General features: G+C 35.9%; 1 long non-coding RNA gene across 2 annotated transcripts; it reads left to right on the top strand.

Annotated features, from left to right (window-relative positions):
* Window positions 1–704: 704 nt before the first annotated feature.
* LOC141646017 (uncharacterized) lies at window positions 705–4,324 on the top strand. 2 transcript variants are annotated; one of them, XR_012545283.1, is made up of 3 exons: window positions 705–2,547; window positions 3,603–3,665; window positions 4,116–4,324. It is a non-coding gene; the product is annotated as an uncharacterized LOC141646017 (long non-coding RNA). The 2 variants fall into 2 exon arrangements; XR_012545284.1 differs by having other exon boundaries at window positions 705–3,485.
* The last annotated feature ends 2,284 nt before the right edge of the window (window positions 4,325–6,608 follow it).

The following is a 6,608-nucleotide window of genomic DNA, read 5'->3' as shown; positions in this document are numbered from 1 at the left end:
AGTTTTGAGACATGTTCCATTTGAGTTGTAAACATTTATAACTTTCAATTTAAAGTACTGTTTATTTTTCCTTTATTATCTACTACCTCGGGTTTCCGAGATGGTAACACCCTTCTTTATCTGAGGAGTCCTAGTCCAGGCCCTTAAATAAATGGGGGTGTTACACAAATATTATACATTAGGGAAAAAAACTTATATAAAAGAAAATATTTCAACATCCTGCCCAAAATATTGATACAATCTAAGCCAACTAAACAATTACAAAGTTTCATTTGATCAGCAACGAAGCTCTTCTCGCGTTCCTTGCTGCGAAGTCCTCAATTAATTCTTCATAACAAAATTTATCCAAAACTTGATTCTCGATAGCAATCATAGCTAAACCATTGAGACGATCTTGTGACATAGTAGAACGCAAATATGATTTCAACAACTTCTGTTTCGAAAAACTTCGTTCGGCAGTTGCAACCGTCACTGGAATTGTCAATAAAATCCTATATGATGTCACTGCATTAGGGAAACAACCACCAACGTTTTTCATATGATTTAAAATAGCATGTTGACCCATGTTTTTTTTAGGCATAAATTCTCGAAAAAATTTCAAATCCAAATACAATGCATGTCCATCAATATCAGACTGCCCATTATTCTTAAGTGTGTTCTCAAGATTAAGACAACAAGACTCTAACATTGAATCATTTAGTGAACTCAATTTCTCAGTCGTAAACATAAAGCCAAATATATTTTCAAATTCTTGGTATTGTTCAAATCTTGTTTTGAGAGATGATATTGCTTGATCAGTAAGAAATAAAAAATAGTTAACTCTAAATGATTCCTCTTCGGATAAACTTGGTGAATCGTCAACATTCTCATCAAATTGCCTTTTTCTTCGAATTTCACGTCCTTAGGGAAAACACAATCAATGTTCATTTCTTCAGCAATATGTCTGGCAGTTTCTATAGCTTTAGAAAACTCATATTCTCGATACTTTTCAAAGGTAGAAACTAATGCCTTTACTTGTAGTATAGCAACATCAATTACCATATTCTTTGATTGTAGATTTTTACTAACCTCATTGACAAAATACAATATTTCATACCAAATAACTATTGACACCAAAGATTCAAAGTTGCCAAGTTCATTCATTGCTAAAGATTTAGCTTCACTTCTAATCTTACAATCATTATCAATTTCTCCAAACTGAAGCAACACTTCTCTTATTTCCGATATTGAAATCTTATAGCTTTCACACTATCAATACGACTTTCCCAACGAGTAGCTGACAAGGGTTTAGGAGTTATACCCGGTACATTATCCTTCAAAATATCCCACCTTTTGTTAGAATGGGCAAATATTGTGTAAACGCGTTGTATGGTTCTAAAAAAGTCTCTAGCCTTAGTACATGTATTAGCTATGTCACATAATGCTAGGTTCAAACTATGACAACCACAAGGAACATAAAAAGCTATATGATTTATATCAAGCAATCTCTTTTGCACACCTTGATGTTTTCCTTTCATATTAGTCCCGTTATCATACCCTTGGCCTCTAATGTTATCTGTCTCAACATCAAGAGACTTTAACTCATTTTGCAAAGTATTAAAAAGTCCTAACCCACTAGTATCATTCGCAATTAAAAATCCTAAGAAAGACTCTTCAACTCGAAATTCATCCAAAGATGTATCCACGTACCGTAATATCATAGACATCTGCAATTTATGATTAGTATCAGGCGTACAATCAAGTATAACAAAAAAACTTTGATTGCTTAATGTTCTTGATGATTTCAAATTTTAAGTTAGAAGCAAGCAAACTTATCAACTCATTTTGAATTTTGTGACCAAGATAATGACGATGAGTATCAGTATTTGTTATGCGACTTTGTCGAATAATAAGATCAAACTCAGCCAACATCTCAACTAATCCTAAAAAATTACCATTGCTTTTTTGATACAACTTCTCATTAGTGCCACGAAATGCTAAATTATGTTTTCCAAGGACCTTTACAATTGAAATAATTCTGACCATAACATTTTTCCAATGTTCCTTCTCTTTATAAACTCGTTTTTGATTCAGCTCGTCAATTGCTTTATTCTTACCTAATCTCAAACGCAATTCATACCAAGTAGTCATGTTCTTTACATGTTAAACATTCATTTCACGTTCTTTAAGTCTTCCACTAAGATGACTCCAATCATTAAATCCTTTAGTTACTAAATCACCCCTTCCTTGCAATTTTCTAAATAATTTACAACAAAAGCAAAACACTCTATCAAGTTCTTTTGAATAAACAAGCCATTCTCTATCCCATTTTTCTCCACTTGGCAAAGTTCTAGTATAAAAATTTGACGAAAAATGTCTTTTTAATCTATCTTTAGGACCATTTTCAATACTCAAATCTCGTTTAGGACCCTTAACTGCTAAATCGTCTAATGATTTAGCATCCAATTTATCCCAATTCCGTGATATCACCTTTAAAATTGACATTAACATTCTCATCAGAATTAACTTGATCAGTATTATTAACATCTTGTTCAGCACTTTCAGAAGGTACAACACTAACACTATCAACATCGTCATCAAGTTTATCAACGGGTTCAAAGTGCTCAATATTTATTTCATCTGGTAGTGTTGTGTCATCAATGTTATCAATGTTCTCATTCTCATTTAAATTGACAGCAGTGTTATTTCCAACCTCTTTGATGATAAATTTATCAAGTGCTCCTTTTTGAGAAAGGGTTAACTCTTCAATTCTTTTCTTTTTCTTACGTTTTTCATAACCCGATTCATATTTTCTACTTTTGCGATGCATTCTAAATTTCTAATAAATCTTTAAATTAGCAAATAAAATATGATCAATTGTGAATTAATCGACGGCACAAATGCACAATATAATTATAAAGCAAAGAATTGTTAGGAAAATACCTACAATAATATTTCGTCGGGCACTAGACTACCATAGATCTTCAAAGTTCCGACTTTTGTATCGTAAACCTGTAGAAAAAAATAAAAAAAAAGTAGGCATAAAATTGATTATTGAATAAGAAAAGAGTTTGATTATACCATAAAAAGTAAAGCTTAGAAACATAACAAAAAGGGGAATTTACCTTCGATCCCTTTGTAATACTACGGTTTTCCTAAGCTGGTACTCGGCCGAGTATGGCCTACTCGGTCGAGTAAGGGGTGTCGTGTATCCTGGAATGGCTACTGTCCAGGAATACTTGGCCGAGTATGTGGAATACTCGACCGACTAGAGGGTACTCGGTCGAGTATAGCGAGTATACTCTATACTCGACCGAGTATCCGGTCTGACGGGTGTTATTTCCGCGATTTGATTTGGAAATGATTAGAGTTATATAAACACGTTAATCAGTTTATAATTACACTTTTACAAAACCTAAACACTCAACGACGCTCTAATCCTCTCCAAATCTCTCCCTAATGCGTGTGATCGTTAGCAAGGTCTTTCATCTTTTGTTCTATCGTCGGTAAGTTCTTGTTTTTCCCTAAATTGTTTGATTAATCTTTAGGGTTTGGACTTAATTGTGATTTGGGGAAAATGGGGTTTTTGCATATGGTGATTGTTGTTTATTTGATTGTGTTAGGTGGAGACTTCGTAGAGGAGCCGTTCTAGATTGATTTCTTGTGTCTCTTACAGTTGTGCTAAGGTAGGGTTTCCTCTACTCAGTTTTACTGTTTAATTGAATTAAGATTGATGTGGTAATTGTTATATGATTGATGTTGTGATCAACTGTTGGTGTTGGTGTTGGTGTGAATGTGGTATTATGATGATTGTGGTGGAGTCACTTGCGGGAGTGGCTTCACACCCTAGATCGCCCTCCATGGAACCTGTCACGGGAGGGGATGTGCACATTAAGGGACAGAGATATCGCTCGTTGATTAGCGGGGCTTAGGTGGGGATTGATTGCGGTCCCCCACTGGCGGCGAGGATTACCTGTTGTGATGGGTAATCTGGCAGGGCTACACACTTTGGTGTGTAGTCAGTTACTGTGTGAGATCGGGAGACCAGAGGAGGATGATGATCAGCTGGTTGCTTTTTGTACTTGTCTTACTTTGATTATTCAGTAACTGACCCCGTTGTTGCTTTGTAAAATCAGTGGTGATTTATTCGGGGATGCTGAGTAGATTGTGACAGGTGATGCAGTTCTTTAGCTATGGGACAAATATGGGGAGTCATCACTCGAGTCTAGCTTCCGCCGTTAAGAGACTTAGCTTGCATTCTATGTAGTTGTTAGACTTTACATAATTGTACTTTGGTTTGGTTTTGGAAACATGTAAACGTTAAACTCAGTTGCACTTTAATAAATGTGTTTTGGATTATTAACTTTGATATACTGACCTCGGGCAACCGAGATGGTAACAGTCTTTCATGCTAGGATAGTTCTTGGTAAGGTACCTTGGTATGAAGGGGTGTTACAAAGTGGTATCAGAGCAACGATTCTGGCACCTAAAACTAATGAACACAATGAACTTAGGGAGTGAAAATAAAATGAACCCGGGGAGAGTTATTTGGAGCTACCGCAAAGACTTGGGAGACGTCCCGAAGTCGCATTAAGGCCCTTACGATCTCAAGCTAGTCACATGGGGAATTGTTGTGTATCGAGTCATGTGTGTGTAGTACTTGTGGCTTGAATCTTATGCATGGTTGAATGAAATGATGAAGGAGGTGGAACATGATAGTAGTTGAAAGACACATCAAAAATTTTTGATGTTGAACTTTGAGTATGGAATATGTTGGTGTGACACCCCGCGATAACGCGGAAAATATAACTAATAAATTAAAGCGGAAATTTAGGAAATTTTTGAAACTTTTAAAAATTAAAGCGCGGGTTCATTAAAATCGAAAACATAAATAAAGAATACGGAAATAAAGTTTAGATTATACAAACGTGATAGTCAAGGTGAGGAAAAATATATCCCTCGAATGACAATACAATAAAAGGTGAGTCTAAGCAATCCTAATAAGTCAACTACAAGGCCAAAGTGCTCGCTAGCTCACACATGTCTTCATCCCATAAATGCACCAACTAGTACCTGTCATTCATGTAAACATGAACGCCACAGTCAGTGGGGAGTAACTCAAGGTTCTCCCAGGCACAAAATGTCAAAACGAACATAACAAGGAACTAAAACAGGTAAGTCATATAAGATACATACAAAAGATAAGAATATCAAGTTTATATGTAAACCTGGCAAATAATTGAGATGGAACAAGATAGGCCAACATTGCATAATAAAGATTCAACTTTTCACGTAAGACCATTAAATAATATGAAGGACAAGAATACGGTCATTTAAGCAAAGGTACGCATTTCAAGGAATTACAACATAGATATGAGATTAGAATCCGAATCATGTGAAGCAGTTAAGTAAGGAATCAACCAATGTAAATAACAAGAATAGAAACCGTAGCCATTATTTAGAAAACCACTTAGCAAACATTGCACGGGACGTGGCTACTAATGTCACATTCATACTTATGGCTTGCATCTCACCATAATAACGGATGGGAACATCAATCCCGACGATCATATCGCAACTAGAGGGCTTATAGCTCACCTCTAGTATCCGATAGGACCAAGACAAACAACACAAGGCATAACTCTTGCCTTGAAAGATAAATACCAATATCTAAAACAAAGCAAGACCTTTACTACTCATAGATCAAAATATAATTCCCCTGGTAGGACGACAATGGTACTTCCAAGACTCAGTCCTAGTCTAAATCTGGCCAGACTCTCATAACAGCACAGTTCCCGATTCGATATGCAGCAAGATAGTCCGCATCCAAGACCTGAACCCTAAAACGAAAATCGAGAACCCACAATCGGCAGGACAGTCCGAAAGAGGCGGAAAATATGAGCTAAATCCACAATCGGCAGGACAGTCCGAAAGAGGCGTAAAGATAAGTCAAGCAATACGGTATAGTATAAAGGCACTATCATAAGAATAAGACTCAACCAAGCGATACGAATAAACTTGGAAAGAGACTACTACATGTAATGAACCGATAATAATCCAAGTGAGACATTTAATGCCAAATCATAATCATGAATATGAATAAGTAACCCATTTCTTCAATATTTGTCACTTGAATAAAAATGTAAACAAAAAGAGATGAACCATTTATAATAAGCAAAACAAGCATCCAATTTTAAATGACTCAATTTAATTAAATAAGTAGAATAACTCACTCATATTTGAGATACGATAAATAAATGAGAATGAACGGATTAAAATTTCATATTATAGGTAAGTGAGACATTTCATCAAATTTTGAATTGAATAAATAATAAATTCTACATTTACGATTTATGCGAAAAGTATATAAATAAACGGCAAATAATGAATTTAAGATACATAAATCATGCGACGGAAATTCAAAATAATTAAACCCGACCAAAAATATTTCACGGATAGAATTTAACCCAATCGGGGCTACAGCCTAGCCATGACCAGTCCAACCCGGCCACGGCCTGACCACACCCCGTCTCAGCCAGCCACGGTCAGAGCCAACACTGGCAGCCCGCCCCTGCACAACAGCCAATAGCATGGCAGCAACCAGAACAGGGCACAAAAAGAACACAACC

The sequence above is a fragment of the Silene latifolia genome, chromosome 3 (genome assembly GCF_048544455.1).
Source record: "Silene latifolia isolate original U9 population chromosome 3, ASM4854445v1, whole genome shotgun sequence".
Classification (NCBI taxonomy): Eukaryota; Viridiplantae; Streptophyta; class Magnoliopsida; order Caryophyllales; family Caryophyllaceae; genus Silene; species Silene latifolia.
The sequence above is the reverse complement of the archived record's forward strand: the minus strand, read 5'-3'. Positions and strand labels throughout refer to the sequence as shown.